Below are 6,582 nucleotides of genomic sequence, written 5' to 3'. Positions count from 1 at the left end.
TTTCAAACCTGTTTTTCCTCAGTTTGGCAACCTTGAATTTTCCTGGTCTGCATGGAAAGACGCCAGACTTTTAATATTGTTGTTATATTTTACTTCCCTGAATTTTTTAGGCAAATACAACTGATGGCTCCCAGAGTACTGCACTGAGAACACAGGATGCACCAGCAGCTCTGGCATTATTATGAGCTATTGTTTCTGCACAGTTGTTGCTTAGTATTTTGCAAAGTCCCTTTGAAATGCACTGTACAAGTTTCTGGTTCACTTCAATAGGGCTTTGTGTAGTAAAGTGAATACGTATGCAAACCATTGCCAGAATTGATCCTGGAGTTATGCTTTTATAAAATGCACCGTGCAATCTAGACAGATGGGGATTTGCAGACGTTTTTCTATTCTTTGCCTGACTCTAATATTCATCACAATATGTTCTGCACAAACGGTTGGTGTTAGATGTCCTGTTTAGATGTTGTGCGGAGGAAATAGTTTTTCAGAAGGTTCTAGCCATCCCTAAGAATGACATGGGGGTCAAAAAATATTGCACAGTGACTAAATTGCCAAAATTGCTTTCACCGAAGTATTTGGTCCATGATTACCTGTGCTAGCAGCCATACTCTTTTTCTGAAATACCTCTTAGCCGGGCAGTGTCTCCCCTGGGTAACTGGTGTTGTTGTGTTGGGCTCTGTTCCATGTCATGGCCTGTGTTTTCCATTCATTTTTACCAGAGGTGGGTTCAGATTTCATAGCTGGAATTCATATTTCTCACAAGTTCAGGGATTCTTTGCATCCCAAATTTAGACATGGCCCATTTCAAAGAAAGTGGGAAATTAAAAACATTACAGCATAAATCCTCCTTTGTCCAGACTTGAAATACATTAAAATTTGGGTCCATCTGTCATTTAAAACAGCTTTTTTTGGTTTTCCCTATGTAAAAAAATATTGCAAAACAAGTTAATTTTCCTTCAAGGGTTGGGTTTTTCTTTGACTGTTTTTTTTTCACATTGCAGTGAAATTTGAGCACAAAGCAAGAGCTCGTATTGCAAGGTGTAAGATTACAAAAATGGCAGTAAAGATTGTGCAATTGTCTTTTAAAGCACAGCTCTCAAGGTGGTCATGTATCATCTGAATATGAAGTTCCCTTCATGCCCGTCAGCACAATCTGAGCATAAGGAAAGGAAATCACTCCAAATGCAAGCATCCAATCTTTGAAGCCTACCCTGCTATCAAACTGGGTCTCTCAGTGGCCTAATGGGAGCTTGTTAGACCACGTGGTTAGGCTTAATTGGAACTGAGACATGGCTGACTGTATATCAAAGTCATATGCCTCCAGCAACTTTATCCCTAGGTAACCTCAAATGAGAAAAGTATCACTGTTATTATTCTTTATTTGTATTGCAGTAGAAGCTACGGGTCCACGGCCTTTATTATAGGCACAGCGCAAATCCACAACAAAGACTTTCCCAGGCCAAAGAGCTTTAAATCAGCCTTTTAGAAAACAGACAACAGGTGGATACAAGCAGGCAGGGAAAGCAATAGGTAACCATGAGATTTTGACTGGCAGCAGCAGAATTATTAAAAGGAGTGTTTGCCCAGGGGCTCATTTTTGGATTTAAGGGAGATGATTCAAACTACTTCCCTCCTCCTCAAATTCTGACACCAGGTTCACTCCCATCATTCACAACTTGCATATTTAACCTCCTTTTTTTCCTGACCAGTTGCATTAGACATGCCAAAATCTCTTCTTTACAGTGTGGGCCTTGGTATCCTACAGACCCTGGCTGAGATGTGCTCACCTCAGTTTCGGCCTCCATCCCGGTCTCCAAAAGCTGGAGTCTTGACCAAGCTCACCAGGAATTGTCCAGGCTCCATACGACTTGTTTGGGTCACTGGTCCCTTGCTTGCCACTGAGGAAGCCAGAAGCTCCAGGTGGCATCTCTTCTGTATGTAGAGTCCTCTTYTGGAAGCAGGTGACTCAAGTGGGTGATGCAGGTGCAGTGCCCAGCCCCACAAATGTGATCAAATCCAGGTATTTGTAGAGGAGATTTGGATTCCCCACTCCTTTGGGCTCTCTCCTGCATGACAGCATTCTGTAAAATCTTGGGTACAGCCACACAGGCAGCTCTCCTTCTGAGAAGGTCCTTTCTCCCCTTAAAATCCAACATTTTTAAGCAGTTAAAAGCAATTCCAAGTCTTGACTAACTCCTAACAATCCCTATGGTCTGTTTTCAGCCTGATGCACTTTGAGATCTCAGAGAAAATCTCCTTCCCCCCCTCCAATGAGGCGTCATACAATGCTGACAGGCACTCAGCTCCTCAGCTTCTCTCTATTACCCATTCTGCTGAGGAAGAACACTGTGGGCAGCCACTTAACTTTCTCAGCTTGTGTAAAAATKCATTGTTTCTTTCAATTTATTATATTCAAAATCTTTACTTTTCCTAGCTGGCATAATTCATCATCACTATAATACATGCTGTTTATTAATACATATATATATATATAGCACAAAGCAGGCTCAGGTCTAGCCAAAAAAGTATTGATATTTTAAAAAGAGCTTCCTTAATATATACAGATCATTTCAACACATCTCAACCAAAGATTGCACTTTTTGAATAGGGGCTAYGTTTTTCATCATCTGTGTAAAATCTGTATTGATCTCAAATAGTCTTTAATGTCAATTTGCAACTTACTTTCTTTGAGGTAAAAATAAAAAAAAATAAACACTTGCCCGATAAGATTTGACAAAGTTTCATATTGGCTTTAACACTAAATTAGTGTTAGGCTGGTTATATTCAGGGTTTTTCTATTCTCTGAGGATTAAGGCTGTGATTTGTTCAATTATACTTGAACTGGACCAGATATACTATTTATTGAGCTTATATAATCTCTTTAATTTAAGTTTTGGCTTGTAAACAGTTGGAATTTGTAGTACTTGTTTAATTATATAGGATCTGTCACCAATATAAACTGATCTGTGTAACTGATTGCAAAGTGTTTCAATTTGTGTTTCTTAAAAAGAAAGATTTTAATAAAGAGAATTATAAAGCATATCGGCAGGCGACTGTCCCAACAACAACATGCTTCTAGCTTTCCAGGGGAGCTATTAAAAAACAAAACGAATAAAAGACCGTTTGGGGGGTAGGATGGAAGCAGGAGGCCAAAATGTTCGGTTTTAAATATAATTTCTTGAAGTTGTGATTCTTACCATGTAATTCCTGCTGCAAGGGTGAGTGCAGCCTTCTGGTGCAGAAGTTGGAATGAACGCAGTCAGCGTTTGACTCAGTAATTATTAATAATTGTTGCTACCCCTCCCTGTCCCTCTGCTATGTCCTCAGTTCCCTTTTTATTCCCAAATGTCCTAGGCAAGCTGTCTGTCCCCACTGGCTCTAGCTTTTCTTTTCATCCTTCTGAAACCACCATAAAGTGTTACCAAAATTATTGTCCCCAGCAGAGCCCACGTACCCCTTGCCCACCGGAGCTCAACCTAAGTTCTCCTGTTTGCCCCCATGCGCCGCTTCCCCTCTCGCCCTTGCCCTTCCTGACACGCTCTCCCTTGCGCTTTGCTGATTTTTCCTCTTTTCGTCGGACCGTCCTCCCTGTTTCCCTCCCGGCTCCTCTCTCACGGGCAGTCCTTCCCTCTGGCTCCCCTAAAACGCTTGCGATCGGAGCTCCCTGYGAGTAAATACCCAGCCCCGGGTAGGGCCGTGTAAAGAAGGATCCGTACGAAATATTTAAAGAACGCCACGAGGACAAAAGCAGAGAGGAAACTTAGCCACGAGCTTCGGTGAAGTCACCCAGTGGAAAACCCTAGGAGGAAAATTTCCTGCGACAAGGCAGACTGGCGTGGGGAGGCCAGAAAGGGGAACTGAGGCAGCTCTGCCCTCTCCCGGGCAGCGGGTCGTCCCTCGGCTCGCTGCGCGCACYGCGCGGCTCCGGCTTGGGAAGGAAGCGCCTGAAAGGATGTGAAAAGGAGAGAGCTTGACTTTCAGGCCTGATTTCTGTGCAAGCAGCACAGCGATGTCAGCTAGTGTAAACACGGGCTTGGCAAGCAAAAGACTTCTGTCGGTCCAGTTTATTTGTTACTGGGTTGGCGCTAACTACGCTGGCAGTGGAAGCATTTTGCCGCTCTAATGAGATTTGGCCGGCCAAAGGCTTCTGCAAAGGCTTCCAAGTTTAAGCAAGGCCTGAGCTGGCAAAATGAGCTGGTGCAGCGGCTGGATTCCTTCTCACCTGTGCCAGCCGCTGTCATCAGAGAAACGGCCCTGTCGCCGCTAGAAATGAGTTAATTCGTGGCTTTCCGTGCTGCCCCCAGTGCTCCCAGCAGACGTGGCTGCCCGGGACGCTTGTGGGCAGCTCGGTCCGTCCTGCTGCAGGCAGGAGCTCCAGAAACAGCTCCTGAGCTGTGCTGCGGTCCGGCAGCTGGAAAAGTRGAAATCCGACTCCAGGTATGGAAACTAGTGACAGCAAGGTCAGSTCTGGGAAGAAGGCGAGAGTATGTTTGCGTGCAAGAGAGGGGAAAGGCTGCTGTCAAAGAATGCATTAAGCTTCCTACCATGAGCTGAGGGAGTGAAAGGCTGTCATCCCTCACTGAATGGCTGGGGAAATGAGTCACAGGCGAGAAAAAAATGGAACTCATGTTTTCTGACTCCTCAGGTCTTTAAATCAGTGCTTTAGCCTCTTTCAAATAAGTGTTTTGCAGCTGAGGTGCACRTGTAATGTATTTTAAGCACAAATGGTTTCAGTTCTTCTGCCCCGGATGTTGTGAAACCTTCATATGTGCGATTCTGTTATGATCTCATTGCAGCTAGGAATCTGTCTTGCTCTAAAAATTAGGAAAATTCATTTTATAAGTGKTACCTTTGCATCATATATCTATAATAAAAAAATCCAAATTGTGTTGTTCAAAGTGTAATGAGCTTTCCRATCAGGATTTTGCCAGTTTTATTGGCAGAAAGGGAAACTCTCAGGTTTGAAAGACTTCAAAAGTGAACACAAGTCCACATCCAAATATCAGCTTTGCCWTTTTACATAAAGCTGTGACTGACCTCTTTTTAGTAGCCACATTATCACCGAGTGATCCTGTCTGATCTGGCACTGCGAGCAAGGTCAAGCCTGTCCAAAAATGGGAGACCTCCATGGGAAAGGTGACCAGCGAGGGCAGGSCCGTTCAGGAAACCCGGGATGGTGCTGTCTCCTCTGAAGCAATACTACGGTGGTGCTCGGCCTGCAGCTCAGCTGTCCTCGCACAAACCAGGCTGGGCTGGCTGGAGGCTCATTGCAGCAGGCCCTGGTTGATACTGCTGCAAAGGTGGTTACGGCCGGCTGGACCAATCTCATTTTGAGAGGATGTAAAGGTGGGATCTGGGTTAGCTAGCCTGGCTAAGGGGGGGCTATCAGCAGATCAGCTTCCCTTCATCTGCTTTTTAGTGTTGATTAAGTCTGGGACTCTGCAGTGTTTGTCCAGGTGGCAGTGAAGGGTTGCCTGAAAGAACAGGTTTGACTTCGCTTACTTTTCTATGCCTGTCTCCACCAATCTCTGCTTATCTGTGTCAATATGTTGAGCACTCCTCATGTGTTTGGCCTGTCTGATGCAATGCTGCAACTTTAAGCCAYGGGAATACATGGTACTTATTTTTGGAGACAATATTCCCATTTTGTCGAGAACAGTGGGGAATGGACAAGACCCAGGGATTTTTCACACACCATCTAGGCAGTCCTGTAGTTGAACTGGGTATTGCAGTGGTGAAACAGCAAGTATCCTTTCACCCTTGCAGAAAAGAAATATCCGTAAGAATTAGCCTCCTCGCTGCAGGGCAAAACTTTCACGTGAGAGCCTGGCCTTATGGGCACGGATGGCAGAAACGCCTGGGTTTCTCCGCAGCTGGGAATCCGCTCCTCCTTACGTGATATTTCACACGTCCCCTTTGCCCGACTTCAGCGGCACTAAGGTGATTTACAGCACTGAAAATCTGCCCCTAACCTTTCTGAAACGCGCTGTCTCGTGGTAACCTAATATATTCATAGCACCATGGAGACACGGTGCTTGTGAGCTGCTCCCCAGATGATGAAGTGAAACAAGCAGAGGTGGTTTTCATCGCTCTCTTCCTCTCTCTCCCCTTTCGCTGCCGACASCGCTGAGGCGCAGGAGGACCTGTCAGAAGCCACAGGGGCTGGGAAGCGGGCAGGGGCACTGCTGGGCCAGCAAGGCCCATTCCGTACGTTAGGAAGACGTTTTTTTCTTAGGGCTCGTCTGCACACAATTGCATCAGACTACTTAAGGGTGAGATTTTGAATCAGATAGATACTCAAGCTGATTAAAGCTGATGAGCTCTTGTTTCAGCTTACACCACACTTATTCTGGTTTAAACAACAGTCTGCCAGGAGCAAGGTTTAGCCACCYGAAGAAAACTTATTTTAAACAGAAATAGGAGTGTACATCAGTTTTTAATTAGCTGGTTCAAATTTGAACAAGTGAATTGCTCATAGTGGGCATGTCCAGAAGCTTTTTGTGAACTAGAGAGCTCCACAGGGCAGGCTGAATCCAGCCCATTAAATGTTTAAATAATTACCAGGCAGCATTCATGGGCCAA

Source organism: Apteryx rowi, unplaced genomic scaffold (assembly GCF_003343035.1).
Source record: "Apteryx rowi isolate R43461 unplaced genomic scaffold, aptRow1 scaffold_3, whole genome shotgun sequence".
NCBI classification, from domain to species: domain Eukaryota; kingdom Metazoa; phylum Chordata; class Aves; order Apterygiformes; family Apterygidae; genus Apteryx; species Apteryx rowi.
This window is presented reverse-complemented; position numbering follows the sequence as displayed.